Here is a 22,260-nt window from a genome sequence, read left to right as displayed (position 1 = left end):
ACCTGGCCATTAGAAACTGGACTGAGAGTCATCAACTTATTTCACACAGATCACTGAAAAAAAATCAAGCGGTTACATTTGATCGCTACACATAACGAAGCTGGATTCAAATCAGCAACCTAGACAATCTGGGCCCAGAATCCCCTGAGCCACCCACTGTCTCCTAATGAGCTGAGATTCTGATACAGAGACCCCCAGCTAGAGCCATAAGTCTTTTATATGCAGTGTAGTCAGATATCCAACTAATACCTAGATTTGGAGCTAGGTATTTGCATGTGCCTTGGCCACAGAGGCACCAGTTGCTTTTAAAATGCAGTCTGGGGTCCAGTCAAATTTTTTGTCCGAGAGGAGTAAATATACTTAAGAGGGGATGATGGGGGGGCTGGGCAGAACTGGGGGTCCAAACTTTTAGGTTTTTGGTTTTTAAAAGAAAAAAGCTGAACAATTTTTCCTCTGCTCCCAATTTTTAACTTGTTGATTTGTACCTGTTTGGTGGAGAAGGAGTTAAATAAGAAAGCGAGCCTTTGTTATCCTCTCCTGAAAATGATGGAGATGTTGACTGGCCCCTTTGGTCTAACACATTCATTCAAACCAGAGTCTGCTTCCATATTAGCAGCAATAAATTCAAAGCAGATGGAAAAATTGTGCTTCTCCCTCTGATCCAGCTTTCAAAGTCTTTTGATTTCAGAATCTTTCACCTGCTCTTCGGCTTTCCTTGCCTGTCACATTCCACGGCAAGATTGATAGGGCTCTGGACGAGGGGATGTCAGGACTTTCTGCAAATTCAGATACCTTCTCTCCCACTGGATTACCCATATCTACCTACGTTAACCACAGATTCTCTCTCTCCCTTTGATGTAGAGACACTTTGATTCCCCCCCCCACCACCACCACCATCATTTTCTTCCAGTACTTTGCAAAAGGTCAATGGCTAAATCTTACCATGTCTGAATAGCCTTCCTTTGATGCAGACACTTGTCTATATGTCAGAGACCAGGTGAGAAAATGCCCAGAGCTGGTGGTAAGTTAATCTGGGGAGACTTCTTCCCAGTTTCTCCTGGGCTGCAAAGCTGAAGGCATCAACTTCAGTAAAGTTTAGGGAGAATATCAGAATAATTTCCAAACACTTAGGAGGTCTGTTTAACCACAAAAGAAATGCCCACGGGGAATACTGGAAGCTGGCATTGGTTGGGTCAGTCACACTAGGCTTGACAGCAAATGTAGTGCCAGGAGCAATCCTGTGTTAGCCCAGGGAGGAAGGACTGAATGTGTGTTCTTTCCATCTCTATAGTCTATGAAACAGAATGGTTCAAATGCCTTTATTTAGGGCTGCTCTGTCCACTCTGATACTACAGCTAAAAGCACCACTCCCAAGAGTTGATATTTAGTGCACTGTTTCCACTTTTGCTTTTCTAGTGTCTCCAAAGCCATACTCGGGTCTATCTGGTCAAGTTCCACCACTATTATCTGAGCACCACACAATCATTAATGGATATATCCTGACAACACCCCCATGAGGTAGGGAAGTATTATCTCCATTTTAGAAAGGAGATTAAGGCACAACAATTAAGTGATTTTGCCCAAGGTCACATAGGCATTCTGTGGCAGGGCTGGGAAATGAATATTGCTCAAGTCCCAGTCTAGTGCCTTAACCACAATACCATCCTTCTTTTCCTCAAGGCTCAATCCATCTTCCCCTCTCTCTGTCCTTTAAAAAAGGCATTTAAAAATGCTATGTTCATTCTTTTCACTCTTCTCTCCACCTGTTGTCTCAATTACTATCACTAATAGGGACAGATTCATCCCAGCACCTGCACAGGGATAGAGAAACTTCGGAGACCCCAGTGCCATCTCTGATGCAGACTAAGGTTGCCCCTCAGTAGTCCCTATGGGGAAAAGCCAGGGCTCAGATCTGCCCTGTCCACACCCCCTTCCATTCTCTTCCTCATCTAACCCACCTACACTCAATTCCCAGCCCAGGCTGTGCCGATGCCTCCTGCACCCAGGGCTGTTTCAGAGGCAGTGCATCGGCCCCCTGAGCTGGGGATATCCCCCAGCGCCCAGCCTTACATCTACCCTACGATCCTGCCTAACTAGTGCACAAGTGCGACAGGCACCAATGAATCAGCCCCAGAGTGTTTTTACGTTTAAACCCAATAAAAGCTAGTTTCTCTCTCATTTCACACACACAGAGACATCTCTTCTTTAGGGTCACTCCTGAAAATCAGCTATTTGCATGTCCTGGGAAGCCCTGTGGCCTCTTTCTACTCTCACAAGCCCCCCAGACAAGCAACTCTCCTGTCCCCCGGCCTCAGTGACACCCTGAGCCCTGAACAAAGCAGGCCATGCGCTGAAGGATGTGCAACTGACAATGCACATCAGCTAGCTCCCGTCATTGCAAAGGTCAGTGCCATCAGTTAAAGCAGAAACACTGTAATTTAAAAAACAGAACTTTCACCCCAGAAGAGCAAACCTGCAGATTCCCTTGGATTATTGATTGCAGACCCAAACGACGTGTCCTCCACCCAATTCCTTTTATCCCCGCTTGCCATCCCTCAATCTTCTCCTCTGCTCCCCTCAGGGCTCTCGTCTCTTTCTTAATGCTCTGGCCCCAGTCACACGGCCCTCCCCAGGCCCATCCTTATCTTCTCCCCACACCTCTTGTCTTGAATGCCCTGCTCTGCACAACAAGCCAGGCTTGTCCTCCATTCTCCAATCCTGCAGGATGCTTACACTCCTTCAAAGAGCAATAAAGAAGAAAGCCAAGCAGGCTAGACTAGTCCTTTGAAATTGGCTTGTCTAGCCTGTTCCCTTTTCTATGGCCCTGGAGGACCACAGAAACCCTTCAGAGCTATAGGGACATGCCTAAGCTAAGTAAGTTTAAACACCATTATGCCAAATACACCCAGGCACCCAGAGAGGAATGGAAGCCAGGGCAAATGAAAAGAGTCCCAAATGATGATCAGCATGAGGATCAGAATTGGTGACCAAATGTCCATCCAGTGTGGCAAACCCCACAGCCCTATGCATATGATTATCTCCAGTGTAATCACCTGGGACAGGTCTCAGCAACCAATTGTTTCAAAAAGGTTAAAAAAATACTATGTAACAAATTCATGGTCACCTAGGATTTCACATCTTTCACTACATTGCATACCACTGCCATGTAGAACATCCTGGCAACAGTGGGTATAGAACTTTGATCCTCCAGCTCTAAAAACCCAGGCCTTTATCACAGAGCTAAAGACAACTCTCCATTTGCTTTTTGCAATATAGAGCCTATAAAATACAAATTAGATTCCATACAGTAGAAGGCAATAGTGCAATTAATTATATATTTTAGACTAGGACCTCACATATTCCTGGGGCTTGAAGACACAGCTTTTGGCCTCAGAGCTATTGCAAGTTGTGTGTTTAGTCAGCATTCATACATACCTACTAATCTTGAGTAATTTACAGCTATTTTTCACTATGAGCATCTGCCATGGCTGATTATCATGTTCAGAGATGGCAAAGATTGATAGTGGAGGGAATTTTCAAAAGCACCTAAGGGATTTAGAAGCACAAGTTCCCAACTTGTGATTCTAAATCTCTTAGGTGCTTTTGAAGGTCTCCCTCAGGGAGCCTTCCTCTTTATAGCAAGCGCGTGAGACTTAGTGGTTAGAAGAGTGGCCCAGAAGTCAGGACTTGTGGTTTCTCTTCCTGACCTGTACTGTGATCTTGGCCAAGTCATGTCACCTAAGATGCCCCTACTGTGAAATAGGAAAAATAATTCTTTAGCCAGCTCCCAAACAAGTCTTGAGGCTTAGTTAATTGTAAAGTGCTACATGATACTCCACACAGAGGTTCCTGCTACCAGTAAGTTATTGTAGTTTCTGTTCTCCCCTCCCCAAAGAGATTGCAGTTTGAGCATATACTTGAACAGGGATAACTGACCAGGCAGGAGTACTGGTGAAACGGATCTGGGGGTTCTAGTGGATCCCAAATGGAATGTGAGTCAACAATGGGTCACAAATGAGAAAAAGACTAATATCATACTGGTGTGTATTAATAGGAGAGTCGGATGGTAAGACCTGGGAGGTAATTGTCCTGCTCTACTCAGCACTAGTGAGGCCTTAGTTGGAATACTATGCCCAGTTCTGGGCACCATACTTTAAGAATGATGCAGACAAATTGGAGACTATCCAGAGGAGGGCAAGAAAAATGTTAAAAGGTTTAGAAAACCTGACCTATACGGAAAGGTTAAAAAAACTGGGCACATTTACTCTTTAGAAAAGAAGACTGAGGTGAGGGGGCTTAATAATAGACTTCCAATATATTGAGGAGTGTTATCAAGAGGATGATGATCAATTGCTCGCCTTGTCCACTAAATGGTAGGAGAAGTAGTAATGGGGTTAATCTGCAACAAGGGCAATTTAGGTAGCTATTAGGAAAAACTTCTTAACTATAAGGGTAGTTAAGCTATGGAAAAAGCTTCCAAAGGAGGTTGTGGAAACCCCATCACTGGCAGTTTTTAAGAACAGGTTGGACAAACACCTGTCAAGGAAGGTCTAGTTTACTCTGAGAGCACAACTGCCCAACCAAAAAAAAAAAAAAAAAGAAGGGTGGCCGGAATGATGCCGCCCCTGGAATTGTGCCGTCCCAAGCTCGTCTTTCCTTTGCTGGTGCCTAGAGCTGGTCCTGGTGAGCCATGTTCCCAGTAATCATAACAGTCATAAATACGAGAGAGAGGGATGCAGCAAGAGTTCAGGGCTGGCAAGCTGACCACATGGGGAGAGGAGGCAGCAGAGGATTCCGACAGCCACAGCCACGGGCTCCAAAACATTCTGGAGCTGGAGTGCACACTCACCTTGCCCCGTCCCCACCCCGATTCACTCACACAGATTACAGGCAGGCAGAGCAGAAATGAGGAAGGATTTTGTTCATCATAAAAATGCGGGGATGGGGTGGGGTGGGTTGTGCAACAAAGGATGGGGAAGAAGTGCTCAGCTTTCACAGTGACGAGGCTGGGGCTCAGACCTCAATAACCAGAAAAGCAACGTTATTTTAAATGGAAATAGCAGAGCAGTAGCCAGAGGGATCCAAACCAAAATCCCAGATCTGACCCCCCCACCCCCCACCCACAGCTTTGGAGATATTAAGATCAATATAAATGTCATGGCTCAGGCCCATCTCTAGAACAGGATTATCTCACTTTTCACCAAAACCCTCTGTGCAGTGATTGTAGGAGAGAGTTGTAGATGCAGGACGCTCGTGAAAGGCATTTCTAAAAATGCCTCTGCGTTCTCTGCTACGGTTGCCAGGCGATTCACTGAAACTAGGTGCCTGCTCTGCAACTGTACCCCCCACACACTAGAATATGTTCAGTACACACTGGGTGACTTGAGCAGTCTGTAGCATCTGGAAGTGTTAACAGCAGTACCTAACAGCTGGCATAGCACTGGGAGGAACGTGACTTGGGGTGATTTCAGTTTTTTAAATGTGACAGCAGCACCCCCATTTCCCCAAAAGCAGAACCCCCTGCTCCCTTCCAGAACCTCTTTATTAGGCAAAAAGAACGATTAATCCAATTAGTGGAGGTGCAGGGACAATACTCAACCCCAAGTCCCATGATCTGTACACTGTGGAAATGGATCCCCATGGGACAGATGCTAGCACATTTCTCCCCAACTTGAAATAAAATGTAAAATAAAACTTCCCTTCTTCACAAGGATTGGTGAGTCTGAATTTTAAAATGTTTGTAGAGCATGCTGAGCCTGCCAGAGGGGAGTGCTAGCGAAAGGCGAAGTATTAGTAGCACTCCTGTTGAAGCGGACTTTTTGGGGGTGTTTTTTTATTTGTTTGAAGGTTTTTTGGGGGGGAAATAAAAAAGAGAGTCATGTTTTTCTCTCATGAGTTCCTCAGGCTCCGATCCTGTAATGAGATGTGCACAGTCTGATTGACCCCTGCACTCACATGGACATAAAATTGTAGGCATAGATTGTATTTATTGCTTAATGTTCTTTAAAAGAGATTCTGAGACAATCAAGAGTAGATTTCCCCCCTTTCCTGTGTTTTCTCCTAACTCCACCTTAGATTTAGCAGTAGAAGACATTTAAAAATCTAATCAGGGACTTTACAACATATATGCTGTGTGTTATTTTGTATTTCTCTCAACTTGTACCACAGAAACAGCAGGTTGGTTTCACTGCAGTTTTCAGATAATTTCACTTTCCCATGTACAAGCTAGTCTGTCTGGGGATTCAACATTGCAGGGGACTAAGGCCATGTCTACACTACGTATGTCAGCAAAATTTATGTCGCTCGGGGGTGTGAAAAAACAAGTTTCACCGGCATAAGTGCTCTTGTGCACAGTGCTATGTTGCCAGGAAGGCATAGCTACCGCTGCTGATTGAGGTGGTTTTATTCTGTCGATGGGAGAGCTCTCTCCTGTTGGCATAGAGCAGCTACACAAGTGATCTTACAACAGTACAGCTGCATCATTACAGCTGTGCCATTACAAGTTCCGCTAGTGTAGACATGGCTTAAGTATCAGTTCAATTAAAACATTTTACAGTGAAATTAAAAACAAACATTGCTGTCTATTTTTAGGGACAAGCCATTGAGCCTCATCAACCCAGGGGACAGGATTCCTTTAAAAGAAAAAAAAAAAACAAAAAAAATTACTATCTCCTTTTGTTGTAATCAAACCACTATGCTTGGCTAGAAGTGTTGCTCTGGATATTTTTGTAAAGTCAGTCAAGAGACAAAAATTAAAAGCTTTGGAACTAATATATCCAATTAGGGGATGAAAAAGTGCCATTATTTGCCTCTTGTCAGAAATTGTGTGTTTAACTCCCGCCCTCAGTGCAGTTCTCCGAGTCCTCTCCTTTTTCCTTCCTGCTTTAATTGGAAAACACTAGTTTACTTATAGCCCAAAAGGAGTGAAAGCTTCATGCATTTTAAAGAGCTTTCTTAAGTAACTGGGCTATGCTTGGTGGGTTTATTTATTTATTTAGGTTCTCTGCATTGGAAACTAGCTTTCAGGAAAGAAATTAGACATTATTTCTCCCCCCACTCCCCACCCCCACTCATCCAACTTAACTCCTCCCCCCACTTCTCCATGGTGTCCAGATGGTGATGAGCTCAGCAGTAGAGAGGGCTTTAGGCTAGCAGTTCGCAGGCCAGCTGTGCATTTGATTAAGGAGAGGGTTCTGGCAGACACAGCTTATCAGGAGACTGCACAAAGGCAAGGAGTAAGCAGGCATGAAAAGCGTGCATTTTTCACCCAGAGCACTGCAGCCACGTGGAAGGCAAAGAGACATTTTTCATGTCTCCACCAAGGAGTGCCAGATTTGTGGGACATGACAGCAAATCAGCGATCTTGGAAGGGATCCGAGAGTCATTTCTCAGCGAGCCAGAGGAAGGACCATTAATCAGCTCTGGCCCCATGCATGGCACAGGATGGAAAATAAACCCATCTTGAAATAGAAAGAGGAGAGAGAAAGAAGCAGAACTGCGTGCATTCACTTTGATATGTAAGGTGCCTGTTGTGATGGGTGCAGCAAAAGAACTTATATGAGATGGGGTAGAAGTCCACTAGACAGCACAGAGCAGGAACAGCACACATTGATTTGCTAATTAATTTGGTTTTTAAATGTGTGGCAACTAAAACATACATTTTACTAAATTCTAGGATTAAGACATAGGCCTCTGCCTAGGGACTTGGTTCCTGGAGCCATGTGATGATGTCAGAATATAAACTTTCATAAATGGTTGCAAACTTTCTTTTTTTGGTTGCAAAAAAAGCCTTGGAAATTAGAAGTCAGCATAACTAATTCACCGATGTCTGCCTGAGTATCAGCCAGCCTCAAACAACAACTGCTCCATTTATCTTAACGGGTTGTTGACTGTGAAACTGGCTACACTGAGGAAGGAGAGGAGAAGGGAAGAGTGCATTCACTAGCCCTGGACCAGCTCAAAACTCTGTTGGGAAGGAACCTGACTGCCACCCCCACCTCATCAAGCCTTTGCTGGAATTTGCTGGTTAAAGATGTGGGGGGGGGGGGGTGCGCTTTTTTCTAAGTGGATTTGAGTCCCAGGATATGATTAAGGGCTCTGAAAAGGAGCCATTCTTGGATTGTCACTGAGGGTCAAATACCATCCCCAGTTAATCTATGCCGCCTACAGCAGCATGGGCCATGTGTTAAAGCCCTCATTCTAGGAAACACCACACTGCTGGAAGCAGTCACAGGTAGCTCCACCAATAACTGATTTTTCAGTTTCAGGGCCTCACCCCCCCCTTTTTTTTTTTTTTTTTTTTGGTGAAAAGTTTCATTTCAACTCAGTTTCATTTTCAACAGGGTTTTTTTTTTTTAAAACTTTTTCTTTTTTTTTTTTTTTAAAAAAGGGGAAATAAAATTCACAACAAAAAGTCATTTCTGAAAAGTCAAAATGCTTTGTTTCAAAAATGTCCACATGAAACTTTATGATTTCTTTGGGATTTTTTTGTTCCTTTTCAACCCAAACAATTAAACAAATTCAGATGAATTCATTAAATATTTTGATTGACCCAAATCTGAATTCTTTGGCATAAAAAAAAAAAGTTTCATCCAAAAAATTTTGCTTAGTGGTAGTCTTAGGTCTCCCCACCCTTTCTTTGGGTCTTTTGCCTGCTAAAAATCCTTGGAAAACATTTACGTGGTTAGTCATTTTTACCTTAGCACCCTTTCCGGAGTCCTGAAAAAAACAATGTTCTGTGTGAATTATAAAGAGTTTCTCCACACCCAAAAAGCAAACAAAGAAAAGCCACATAACTTCACCACTTTATACTCCCTGACAAGCATCTGAAGACATTTGACTAGATCGCAACAGTGAATTCATTCGAATTCGAATCCTCTTGATCTCTGTAACATAGGTACCCCATTGGACACAGGGGCAATAGGGGCCTAGAATTTAACACTTAGACCTCGTCTACCCGAAAGTATGTCTACACTCTGATAAAAGAGACATAGCACAGCCGTGGCTGACCCAGCTAGCTGACTCAGGTCACAGGGCTATAAAATTGCAGTGAAAGAGGTTTAGGCTTGGGCTCCAGCCTGAGCCCAACCATCTACACTGCAATTTTATAGCCCCACAGCCCGAGCCCCACAAGCCCAAGTCAGCTGACCATGGGTCTTTTATTGCAATGTAGGCATACCTAGAGAGCCGTAGCTATGGCAACCCCTGGCGTAGTCAACAGCAGAATTCTTCCATGGCCCTAGCTACTGCCTCTTGGGGAGGTGGATTACCTACAGCAACAGAAACAAACCTTCCATTGCTATAGGAAACATCTACACTATGGCACCACAGCGGCATAGCTGTACCACCGTAGTGCCTGTAGCCTTAGGATGCCGAGAACTATATTCCTTATGAGAATTCTGTCACAAGGGACTGAGGACCCAAATACCTTTCCCCTCAGTCATCTCCCCGCCCATTAACAGAAGGAAAACTCTCCCACTTGCATCTCATCTGAAAGTTGTCACTTTTCTCTGCATATTGCCCTCTGACACCATGCTGGAGCCTTGGTTCAGCATCCACCCCAACAGAAGAATGTGATTTAATGAAAACCCAGCGTAATTTCCTGCAGCATGCTGGATTTTATTTGGAGGTCTCCCATCCAAATGAATAGGATCCATCTTAGTTTAGCCTATGTCTTCACTGTAAAAGAGGGGTGTGTCTACATGGGGGATAGCTCTCTCTGTAAAAATCTTAGTGGAGACAAGGCATAAGTAGTTTTAATCTTGATGTCAAGGGAAACCCAGGGTCTTTGACCTTGACTAGCTACAGTGAGGTAAGAGCTACCAGTGTCTTTTCCCCATTAGGATTTTACAGTGAGAGAGATGTCTCATTGTTAAATCACACCCATTTTTTGCAATGAAGGCATACACCCCATTACACTAATCCTATCACACACTAATGTTGTCCTCCAAAGAATGTATTCCTCTACATGATGTAGATTACACCTAGTCCATTTTGGAAACTGAGCTCTTCTCTACTTACTTTATTAGATTAATATAAAAATGCCATTGGCCTGATGGCAGGCTGTTCTTAATAATGATTAATGGTTGTGATTTAAGCTTGAGTAATGAACTGAGGGGTTAATATGAGCACTTCAGTGACTGAGACTGTCAGAGGACATTAGGGGAAACACCCATCGTATCACCAAATCCTTGTGTCTACTTACTTTTTAAACAGAACATATTTTGGACACTATTAAAATAATTGGTTTCATTAATTTTTAATGTTTCTTCTTCTGCAGGCCATGGAGTTTCCTTCCTCCGGTCATCTTCATCTTGGGAAATTAGCTCCTAAATTCTTATTAATTCTCCACTTGCGATCTTTAATGGCCTCAGATCTTACGAAGTATTTCATTCATCTGGAGATTGCGGGACCTGAGTGTGCAGGTTCCCCCCCATCCCCGCCCCACTTTTCTTCTTCTTCCCTAGAGTGGAGAGAAGAATGTACATATTCTAAAAGCAGACGTGAGATGAAAGGAAGCCTGCTTCAGATCAGATGATGCTGCCATTCCAGCTAATTAACTTCACCTGAATTTTCAAAGGAAGAAGAAAAAACATCCAAAAATAATTTCAATCCAATCTCTTCCCCACCTTTTAGTCATCTTGTTCCTGATACTCATTTATGTGGTAGGCAGGGACATTTTAATCATGCCATGCTTCAAAGAGCTGCCATGAGCTCATTTTCAGCTGACAGCATGAAAGTGGTCATATTGCCCTTTTCCCCTGGAGTTCCCTGACATTTTGGGCTACTATGATCAGGGTCAAAGTTACATTTTCTCCTCCTTTTCTTTAGTGGTGTAAGCAAGAAATCTTCTCTTTAAAAATCTGATAGTTGTTCCTGCAGTCCCAGTAACCCAACCCTACCCCTTTATGTACTTCCATTGCAGCCCCGCCCATACATCATCATTACTTAAAAGTTTACCACTTTCCAAATATTAAGGTCCTTACTATACACGCTTGTATACACTTTGACATTTACCAGAATAGGTATTCCAGAATAACTCGCTCTCTGGACACTCATTTCGGAATAAGAATCCCCACATGGGCAGTTATTCCAGAATAGCTAATAAGGTAAATTTCCAAAGTGAGGATAAGCCCTAAAGCTAAAACAGACAAATAGGGAGAAATTAGGCAAAGGGAAACAATAGGCAAATCTGCCTCAGCCTCGCTATTGTTCTGCCAGTGCCTTAATCTCTAGCATCTTTAAAGAAAAAACGAGAATTTGAAAAAGAATCACCTATAGGTCCGGACTTTGCTCTTCCTTTGTTCTTAACTGGCAGGCATCATAAATAAGCCACCTCCCCAGACACTAGTGGACCTTTGTTATGAATGGGTATATGAGTGAGGCAGTGCCATCCAGTGAATAAGGAACTGGTCTGGGAATCTGAGTTCTGTTCCCAGATCTGACAGTGGGTTACTGTGTGACCTTGGGCACAGTTCTCTCCGTGCTTCAGTTTCCCCATTTGCAAAATAAGGCAATCTTGAATTACTTTCAAGATTGTGGTATTGGTATTTCTTACAAAGGGGGAGGATGTTGGATACTAGAGGATGCTCTCCTCTAGCCAACAAAGGCATAACATCCACTGGCTGGAAATTCCAGGCAAAGTTCAAACTGGAAACACAATGCACATTTTTAACAGCGAGTAATCCACTTTTGAAACAGATTACAAAGGGATGTGGTAAATTCTCCATCCACTGGAAGTTTTAAAATCAATATTTCATGTCTTTCTAAAAGATACATTTGTCGTTCCCACAAATTGTTGGGTTTGATGCAAGAATCACTAGCTGATCTCTGTAGCCTGTCTGATGTAGGAGGTTGGACTAGATATGCATAATGGCCCCTTCTGGCTCTACAGTCTATGAATATTTCATTCAAAGTTTGTTCTTAACAGCACCCTCTTCCTAATGAAACGTGGTTCACTTATTGTTTTGTTCTGGTTACAACATACAATAAAAAAAAACAAGCATGGTGTTAACTACCTGGAGTTTCAGAACTCCTGTAATAAATATTGCAGTGCTAGCCGATCTGATTAGCACAGAAAACTTGGGAAAGCAACAGTGTTTCTGTAATCCTAAAGCACAGGCCTGGGCAGGAAGGCAACACATGGAAGAAATGGGGAAAAATGGAGGGGCGGGGGGGCCCTCAATGCTGCAGAGTATAGTTAAGTGCAGGAAGGAGTAGAACATGCGGTGATGGGGAACATCATACTGTAGAACAAGCTAGGGAACGGACCGTAGTTGGGAAGGTGGGAGTCGGCCCAGCAAAGAATTAATTATCAGTCCTTTGCATTAGTTTTTCCATCCTTTAAGATTTCTTTTTGCGAACTTCCTTCATTTTCTTTTCCTTTGTGCATCTTTTTCTTATTGTGGAGGCTGGCGGTTCCTAAAGTTTTGCCAGAACACAAATGTGATGCAAAAAACCTGATGCTACATCATGCACAGATCCAGGTTGGGTAACAGTAAAACTGTTTGTCTTTTACTAAATATTTATATGGAGAAAAGTTGAAGAAAAGAAACTGGCATATGAAAGAAATTTTTAGGAGCATAAACCATCACCAAGCAAAACAATGAATGAACACTTTTTCCAGCAAGACCTAAGATCAGTTATGTAAATATGGTCGAGCAGACTGGCGATTTCCCACATACAAATTCAGGTGTCAATTTAATTAACGTACCATTGTATGATATATATATCTTATCTGGATATTTAACAGAACACCTTAGAAAGAGAATGTTTGAGTTGACTCCATTATTTCCAAAGCACGGCATTATCCAAATCCATTTGGGATAATTCACTGGTTACACTAATTCCTCCACCCTGCTTATAATAGTGGGCATGTTAGTAAACACAGAGAAGTGCACTGCTTGACTTTGCAGTATAATTGTATAAACAAAACCTGCAATAGAACACCCAAAATATTGACAGCATTTACCTAGCGTGTGAATGCACGAAACATTGCCAGTGCTGTAGAATTCACTCCTGGTTATAAACAAGTAGAATTACAAAAGCTAGAAAGGGAAGACTAATTAAAGACAGGATAAACTGCTCCCAAATAGGCCACTATATGGGAGAGGCAGCGGTCCCAATATCCAGTTTATCTTCCTTATTTAATTGCTTTCCCATTGTGAACTGGATCTCTATTGTCTCAGCTGGTGGCTACAGTTCTGTATCTATATTGTGAACTACAACAAGGAACAGCAGCACACAGGCACAGCTGCAAAGGGAACACAATTCTCTCCGGAATATATTAGACAAACACACACGTTATTACACTGCATATCAAGAGTTCAGCAACAACAGGAGCACATAAATTAATCTGCAGTCTGTGAAAAGTCTCTGTACCATTCCTATACCTCCATGCATGGTTAGTCCAAAACCACTGAAGAATTATACCAATATCAGTTAAGCAGCCTTAGAATTTTTTTTCCATGTCTATAGAAGCAGGGAATATTTGAGATGCTTTGTTAGACAAACAGCATTTTCTAGGCTATCTACGTCACAAACAAACTGGTAGAAAAATCTATGCTGTCAAATAAAGCAGCATCTTCATCACTCTAACTGCAATGTGTTTGTTTGGGTCAAGGAAACAGCAGGTATTCACAACAGACAATTCATTCACTGGATAAAGAATGATGTGGCATCTCAAAAGAGAGCCATTTTGGGTGGAAAGGGACTATAACATGCTGTTATTACACGGAGTAACAGGCTGCTGTAACTTCATTTTTAGAGATCAGTCACACATAGGAAGGATTTATAGGTTGCAGTATCAAGCAAAGGGATATGGAGTTCTATGGCTCAAGGTCACTGCTTGGAATCCACCTTAGGTTAGTTGCTAGTAAAAGGAGTTCCCCCTACAATGGCTCTTGGGTCAAATGTGAGAAACGTCGGCTGTCTCAGACCTATTTTCAGAAACTAGATGTCCACATCCTAGAAGAGCACCAATACAGGTAGCCCTAACTGACCCCTTTTTGTCCATCTCAGCAAAAGTGCCAAGGATTGAATGAGCAACAGAAATTGATCTACCCTTTCCTTCCTAATTGTGGTCCTATTGTAATAATTGGGCCTACAAATTTACCCTAATTGCAAGCTCAACTGTAAAAAGTACAAGAGAGTGCATAAAATGTCACAGTAACCTGTAACAACAAATGTTGATGGGAAAAGGAGAGAGAGACTGAATTAATCCAAACAAAAATACCTACTGATATAATTCAAGAATTGTGTTAAGATCATTCCTGGTATTTCAGCATGGAACCAAAAATCAGTGAACCAATATTGGTGGGTCAGAAACTAGGTCTAATTGGTGGACAAAATAATGATGGGATAGGCTATTCCACCAGCCATTCTGTTTGTGGGTCCTTAAAGAGACTTTGGGGAGTACAACTGGCTCCTGGAGTGAGCAGCCACCCCCACCATCTCCTGAGACCCCGGGCCTGTCTCATCCTGATCCTGAGAGATGTCCTGACCAGGCTGGGCCAGAGAGAGGGACCCAGATGACACCACCACTTCCACCAGCTCCAGCTGAATCCCAAACACAACCTGCAATGAAATAGGATTGGATTTAAACAACAACAGCTCTAGTCCATCTTAGCCAATCTCTTTTTCCCCCCACCACAAGAACAGTTATTACCATCTTTGATACCATCTAAGCGATTGTAAAACACGGGAGTTTTTTCTTCTAAAAGCTCTCCAGCTAAAGAGAAAAAGGGATGTTGCTAAAATGAAAGCTTTACCTAGTTATTTACATTTAAAAGGCTTTAATTCTTTTTCCTTCTTGTCTTCCTCTTTAATAAAAGGCTAAAAGGATTTTTAACACTGTGTTTGCCATGGTACTAAACAGGCTGAGGTCTCCTGTATACCATACCCCAGAGCTTGTTTAACACTTTTTAATGTTGGACGGGGACTGGGTTACGGTAACACCTTTGGTCCATTTATTCCAGCTAAATTAATGTAACAGTCCTCCAGGTCAGGTGTAAGGGACGTTGGTGAGGATGGGTGGAGCAGCTTTCACTGCGTGGATAAACAGGGGATTTTCACTCTCTAAGGATGCCAATCCCACACTTTTCCCAAGCACTGAATGCAATAAAACACACACACACCCTGGGCTTTGTTTTGAAGAGGACTCTTAATAAAGGGCTGTGGATTTTCCTGCCAAGATGTCTTTACTTCAATTACATATACTCAATAAATCACCTTTCTGGACTGTAGTGCATCATATCTAGGAGGACTTTTCACCTCTCTGACTGACTGATAATCTAAGCTGAATGACCAGGAAGCTGCATACAATCAATATGAAAAGACACCACCTGCAGAGATTGTTGCTGAACAACAACGTGTTTACACTTTAAGGCATAAAAAATTAAGATGTTTAAATAAATTTGAAGCAGCAAGAATAAAAATGATTAACCAGAGAGCTCAGCTAGAGAGTATGCCTTTTGTTTTCGTAAGTGGCTGTCTTCCAAATCGACATACCTCAAGCTCTGCTCTCGCTGGGATGTGAGTGAGTCAGCCAGCTCTAAGGCTCTGATGATATACCGTGGCAACGTCAGACCATTTTGCCTGTATTATTGCTGTTGGGGAGGGATTTTGAACCCTGAACCCAGTTGTTTAATTCTGGAGTCATGTAACAATCCAGAGTAAAGCTTTTCGTCCAACTATTTGGGTGGGAATAAAAGAGGACCTAGTTAATGAGGATAATGATAAAAATGAGATTCAGCTGTGATAGGCCAAGGTGACATTTGCAGAAAAGGCAGGAGTCCAATATAACTGCTAGATGCTTATGTAGGTTAGTTATCGGTACCGAGATGTAGGTTAGTTATCGGTATCGGTACCGAGATGTAGGTTAGTTATCGGTACCGAGATAAGCTTTCCCCAGAGGGCTAGTCTACACTAGAAGTGCTACAGCGGCGCAGCTGTACCGATGTAGCTGCCCCAACGCAGTGCTGCTAGGGCAGACGCTCTGTGCCGATGGGAGAGAGCTCTCCCATCGGCATAGTTACGCCCCCTCCCTGAGCAGCGGTAGGTATGTCAGCGGGACAGCATCTCCTGCCAACATAGTGCTGTCCGCACCCATGCTTAGGTTGGTGTAACTTACGTCGCTCAGGGGGGTGGCTTTTCCATACCCCCGGGCTACTTTGGTTATCCAGACGTAAGCGCTACTGTGTACAAGCCCTGAGAGGACTGAATCAGCCAGCATAGACCTAGCCCCCTTGCTGCAATTCACCAGAAAAAAGACTAGGTACAATCTAAGTTCTTGGACAATCAATGTAGCTTTGTTTATTTGTAAACAGAACTGGATAAAGAGTGTTTAAAAATTCCGCCTCTAATAAGAGAGAACGAGGAGAGACAATTAAAAGGGACAGTCTTTTGCTATAAAATAAGGAGTCTGGTGGCACCTTAAAAGCTAACATTTATTTGGGCATAAGCTTTTGTGGGTAAGAATCCCACTTCTTCAGATGCATGGAGTGAAAATTACAGATATTGGCATAGATATGCTGGCACACAACGAGAAGGGAGTTACCTTACAAGTGGAGAACCAGTGTTGGCCAATTCAGTCAGGGTGGATGTGTTCCACACCCAATAATTGATGAGGGGGTGTCAATACCAAGAGAGGGAAAATTGCTTTTGTAGTGAGGCAGCCACTCCCAATTCCTATTCAAGCCCAAATTAATGGTGCTAAGTCAGTGTACTGACCCACAGGAACCCTCCTACCGACACTACAAGAAGAAGAATTCTGCATGGACTCCTTCTGATGGTCGAAATGACAGACTGGACTTCTACATAGACTGCTTCCTCAGACATGCACAGGCTGAAATTGTGAACAAACAGCATCATTTGCCCCATAACCTCAGCCGTACAGAACGCAACACCATCACCAGCTTCCGAAACAACTCTGACATTATAATCAATGGGGCTGACAAAGCAGGTGCTGTAGTCATCATGAACAGGTCGGATTATGAACAGGAGGCTGCTAGGCAACTCTTCAGCACCCCATTCTGCAGGTCACTATCCTCCGATCCCACTGATGAGTACCAAAAGAAACTCCCTGCTACAGCACAGGAACAAATCTACACACACACCCCTAGAGCCCTGACCAGGGGTATCCTATGTGCTACCCAAGATCCATAAACCTGGAAATCCTGGATGCCCCATCATCTTGGGCATTGGCACTTTTGCAGCAGGATTATCTGGCTATTTGGACTCTCTCCTCAGACCCTATGCTACCAGCACTCCTAGCTATCTTCAAGACACCACCAACTTCCTAAGGAAACTACAATGCATTGGTGATCTTCCTGAAAACACCATCCTGGCCAGCATGGATGTAGAAGCTCTTTACACCAACATTCCACATGAGGATGGACTACAAGCTATCAGAAACGGTATCCCTGATGACGCCACGGCACACCTGGTGGCTGAGCTTTGTGACTTTGTCCTCACCCACAACCATTTCAGATTTGGGTACAATTTATACCTCCAAGTCAGCAGAACTGCTATGGGTACCGGCATAGTCCCACAGTATGCCAACATTTTTATGGCTGACTTAGAACAACGCTTCCTCAGCTCTTGTCCCCTACTCCTCCTCTACTTGCGCTACATTGATGACATCTTCATCATATGGACCTATAGGAAGGAGGCCCTTGAAGAATTCTACCTGGATTTCAACAATTTCCACCCCACCATCAACCTCAGCCTGGACCAGTCCACACAAGAGATCCACTTCCTGGACACTACAGTGCACAAAAGTGATGGTCACATGAACACCATCCTATACCGGAAACCTACTGATGGCTATACTTACCTACATGCCTCCAGCTTCTATCCAGGACAACATCACACGAGCCATTGTCTGCAGTCTAAGATACAACCGCATTTGCTCCAACCCCTCAGACAGAGAAAAACACCTACAAGATCTTTATCAAGCATTCTTAAACCTACAATACCCACCTGGGGAAGTGAGGAAACAGACTGACAGAGCGAGACGGGTACCCAGAAGTCACCTACTATAGGACAGGCCCAACAGGGAAAATAACAGAACAACACTGGCTATCACGTATAGCCCCCAGCTAAAACCTTTCCAGCACATCATAAACAATCTACAACCTATCCTGGAAAACAACCCCCCACTCTCATAGACCTTGGGAGGAAAGCCAGTCCTCACTTACAGACAGTCCCCCAACCTGAAGCAAATACTCCCCAGCAACTACACACCACATCACAGAAACACTAACCCAGAAACCAATCCCTGTAACACACCCCGTTGCCTACTCTGTCCCCATATCTACTCTAGCGACACCATCATAGGACCCAACCACATCAGCCACACCATCAGGGGCTCATTCACCTGCACATCTACTAATGTGATATACGCCATCAAGTGCCAGCAATGCCCCTCTGCCATGTACATTGGTCAAACTGGACAGTCTCTACGTAAAAGGATAAATGGACACAAATCAGACATCAGGAATGGTAACATACAAAAGCCAGTAGGAGAACACTTCAATCTCCCTGGACATTCAATAACAGATTTAAAAGTAGCAATCCGTCAACAACAAAAAATTTCAAAAACAGACTTCAAAGAGAAACTGCAGAACTACAATTCATTTGCAAACTTTACACCATTAATTTGGGCTTGAATAGGAACTGGGAGTGTCTGGCTCACTACAAAAGCAATTGTCCCTCTCCTGGTATTGACACCCCCTCATCAATTATTGGGTGTGGAACCCATCCACCCTGACTGAATTGGCCTGGTCAGCACTGGTTCTCCACTTGTAAGGTAACTCCCTTCTCTTTGTGTGCCAGTATATCTATGCCAGTATCTGTAATTTTCACTCCATGCATCTGAAGAAGTGGGATTCTTACCCATGAAATCTTATGCCCAAATAAATCTGTTAGTCTTTAAGGTGCCACCAGACTCCTTGTTGTTTGTGTGGATACAGACTAACACGGCTACCCCTCTGATAGCAGTCTTTTGCTGTGTGTTTCTATAGACACCTAACACAATGAGGCACTGATTTTGACTATGGCCTCTGGGGTGTTACTACAATACAAACAATAATAAATAATAATGACAAAACTATGACTTGCTTCAGATGCCCTGTTGTAAAATGAAGCATATATCAAAAAGCCGATGTAGAAAGACAAAAATAAGCAAAACGTTCATATATATATATATATATATATATATATATATATATATATAAAAACTATATTACTTTTTTAAATGTTCCTTTACAAAAAAGTTTAGAAAGGTCAACATTTAACAACAAACGTGTTTAACAGAGTAAACAATGTTTAACAAGAGTAACATAAGAGAACATGAAATGAGAATGAATAAGTAGGCTACATCTGACAGAATACAATCAAGAATGACAGACTCCACACTATGGGGGACGAACTGGTCAGAGTTTTTACACAGTTGACAAGTGAAACTCCAACTTTATTTAAGAATGTAGAATACATTTTAAAATTTCCAGTTTATAGTAACAAACTAGGTGTGGTTTCAATCTGCAACTTTTTTTTTGTAGGTTCTCATGTAAAATCTTGATTACAGAGGAAAAGCAAGATCAAAAACAGGGAGAACAGGATGGAAACTAAGGCCAAAACCCTGCAATCAGATGTATGATCCTCACACCTCTGCGAAGCTTCACTGTAAGTCACCTACAGATTGCATGATCTGGGCCTAGCATTATATTCAGAAATCATTTACAACGGTAAAATATGCAGCAAGATTCCGTTTCACAAAGAAATTAAAAAAGGACAGTTCTCCTAATTTACTCAAGGGCAGTACATGCAATACAGCTTCTGTCTGGCATTAGTTAAAAATTAAGTGTTTGCCATATGATCACCCCTTTAAAATTACAGCATTAGTTCCTCCTTTATTTATATTTAAATATTCATTAATAATTGCATTCAGAATAAAAAATGTCCCTCTGCTCTTTCCATCAGTAATAGTTTTTCCTTATCTGCTGAAGCCATTTGTCTTTTCTAAGATGTCTAAAACTAAAGAGCCCAAGATTATCATGCTGCAGTATTAATTCAAATGGAAGTGCTCTCCTTCTTTCACCCACCCAACTTGTAAATCCATCACAAGGGTCCCATTTGCTGTATCTAAGTACAATGTTGTAAATAAAACTGATCCGACTGAAAAGGAGACGAAGAACTAAGCCAGCTATTTAGAATCCCGATGCAATCAGTGCTGTTGTGTGTTTCAGCATCGATAAGAATGGAGAAAGTTATTCATAGGCACCGTTTTAAAAACACTACTCTAGTTTTCCATGAGCACCACACCAGAGGTTAATTTGTTTTATACCTTACTTCAGATTATTATAAACATATTCAATCATGGGCTAAATTTCAAGATGCTATATCTGCAGCACCCAGTGACTTCAATGGGGCTTGTTGATGTTCAGAACTTCTGAAATACATGCCCTCCAAGCCCAAACCCTGCTTCCATTGGGCCCATTCTGATCCTCTACTCCTCAAGTGGTTCCACTGAAATAAATGACATTATTCTAATACTCTAATTGCTCTGAATAGACCCATTGAGACTAGTTCCACATATCAATGGATCTACTTCATGCAAGTAAAATGATCAGATTTGGGCCCCATAGCAAAACCCTGATAGTCTTCAGTCATGCAAGATCAGGCCTAAGGGCATAGCTACACTGGAAACTTCAAAGCACTGTCACGGGAGCGCTCCCATGGCAGTGCGAGTGTGGGCACACGCAAGCGCTGGAAGAGAGGTCTCCTAGTGCTCCTGGTAATCCACCTCCATGATGGGATTAGCTCCGAGCGCTGGGGCTCAAAGCCTGTTTACATTAGCGCTCTGACTTGCTGCACTCAGGGGGGTGATTTTTCACACCCCTAAGCCAGCAAGTTCGAGAGCTATAAAATGTAAATGTAGCCAAGCCCTTAAAGAGGAATTCATTTGTTCTGGTGCAACATGTAACCAAAAGCTCCTTGAGTATGGATACCAAGGTTTAGAGTCAAGAATAGCTGCAAGGTAGATCATCATAGTAAAGTCCAGTTTTATTGGGCATGGAGAGAAAAATTTCTTTCCCATGGTACTGCATACAATTGTTTTCAATTTCAACTTTGCATGCTGAACTGATCAAGGAGCTTCAGATTTCAATTTCATCAATGCAAAAGTTGCTACCACCCCTTCTAAAAAGATCACAGAATTATGCACTGTAGTAACAATTCTGGAAGGTGTCACGTTACAGATAATTCCTGTGAAATACTATAGCATTTTCTAAACAAGGGGTGGTTAGCAAACTCATTTTTAGCACTATGAAAATGTGTAATGGCAAAACTTCTTACTTCACTTTTTAGTGTTGTTTCCTAGAATGAAGTGCTGGTGTTTCAGGACTCCTCAAAGTTCATTAGTTCCCATAAGGGAGTAAGTTCCCATACTGTAGAGAGTAAAGCTACATTTCCACAAATAAAGAACCACAAAGATGGAGAAGAGATGTATTCCTAGCCCTGTATCCTTCAAGAATTTGATAAATAACCAAAAGTGCAACAATGCACAAACTGCTACACACAGCTTAGTCTAATGTGTCTTGTTACCAAAAAATTCCACCATTGAACTGGAAAGGCACAATCTCCTTTTACAATCCAATTTCAATGCCCAATCCCCACTTTTAAAACACTTCTTTCCTATACAGAGATAAATACACCCTTAGCTGGAAGGGAAGCAAACACACACCCCTAGAACGCATTTTTTTTCAAAAAGTCCAAATGGATCAACTTCAATTCAAATGTACATGAATATACATACCCTGAAAGAATATCTTACTTACATATGACAGTGACTGATAAGTGGGATGAAGGAGCAGTTGACATGATGTTCACTTGGTACATGTGCCCTGGCAATGGGAGACAGTGCTTCCAAGGCATGGCTGTTTGCACATTCTTCTGATGTCTGGGAGAACCTATTCGCGCATGGTGAAATTCAGCCCATGAAGAAGGCCTGCACAAGGGATAGGTAGCATGTAAGTCCCACTTAAGCCCTATGGCTGAATTTCACCCAGTGCTCTAGGGGACTTTTTGAAAATATTACGATTATGTGGTGGAAAACGTATGAACATTTGAGTAATGATTTTTAGAAATTTGGAGTAACATTTCAAATGCCAGTGATATGAATGGGGTTAGGAAACACACAGATTAATTCAGATGCTCTATTATGCAGCACTTTAGTAAAAGGCTGTTCAAAGGAAAGGCAGC

General features: G+C 42.6%; 1 protein-coding gene across 1 annotated transcript in view; it reads right to left on the bottom strand.

Moving 5' to 3' along the window:
- The window catches only part of PRR5L (proline rich 5 like), a 149,439-nt gene extending 127,476 nt beyond the window's left edge, over nucleotides 1–21,963 (bottom strand). The window contains exon 1 of the mRNA XM_077818545.1: nucleotides 21,837–21,963. The gene's annotated coding sequence lies outside the window, so the exon portion shown is untranslated. The remainder of the gene's footprint in view (nucleotides 1–21,836) is intronic.
- Between the last annotated feature and the right edge of the window lie 297 nt (nucleotides 21,964–22,260).

Source organism: Eretmochelys imbricata, chromosome 6, assembly GCF_965152235.1.
Source record: "Eretmochelys imbricata isolate rEreImb1 chromosome 6, rEreImb1.hap1, whole genome shotgun sequence".
In the NCBI taxonomy this organism is placed as follows: domain Eukaryota; kingdom Metazoa; phylum Chordata; order Testudines; family Cheloniidae; genus Eretmochelys; species Eretmochelys imbricata.
The sequence above is the reverse complement of the archived record's forward strand: the minus strand, read 5'-3'. Positions and strand labels throughout refer to the sequence as shown.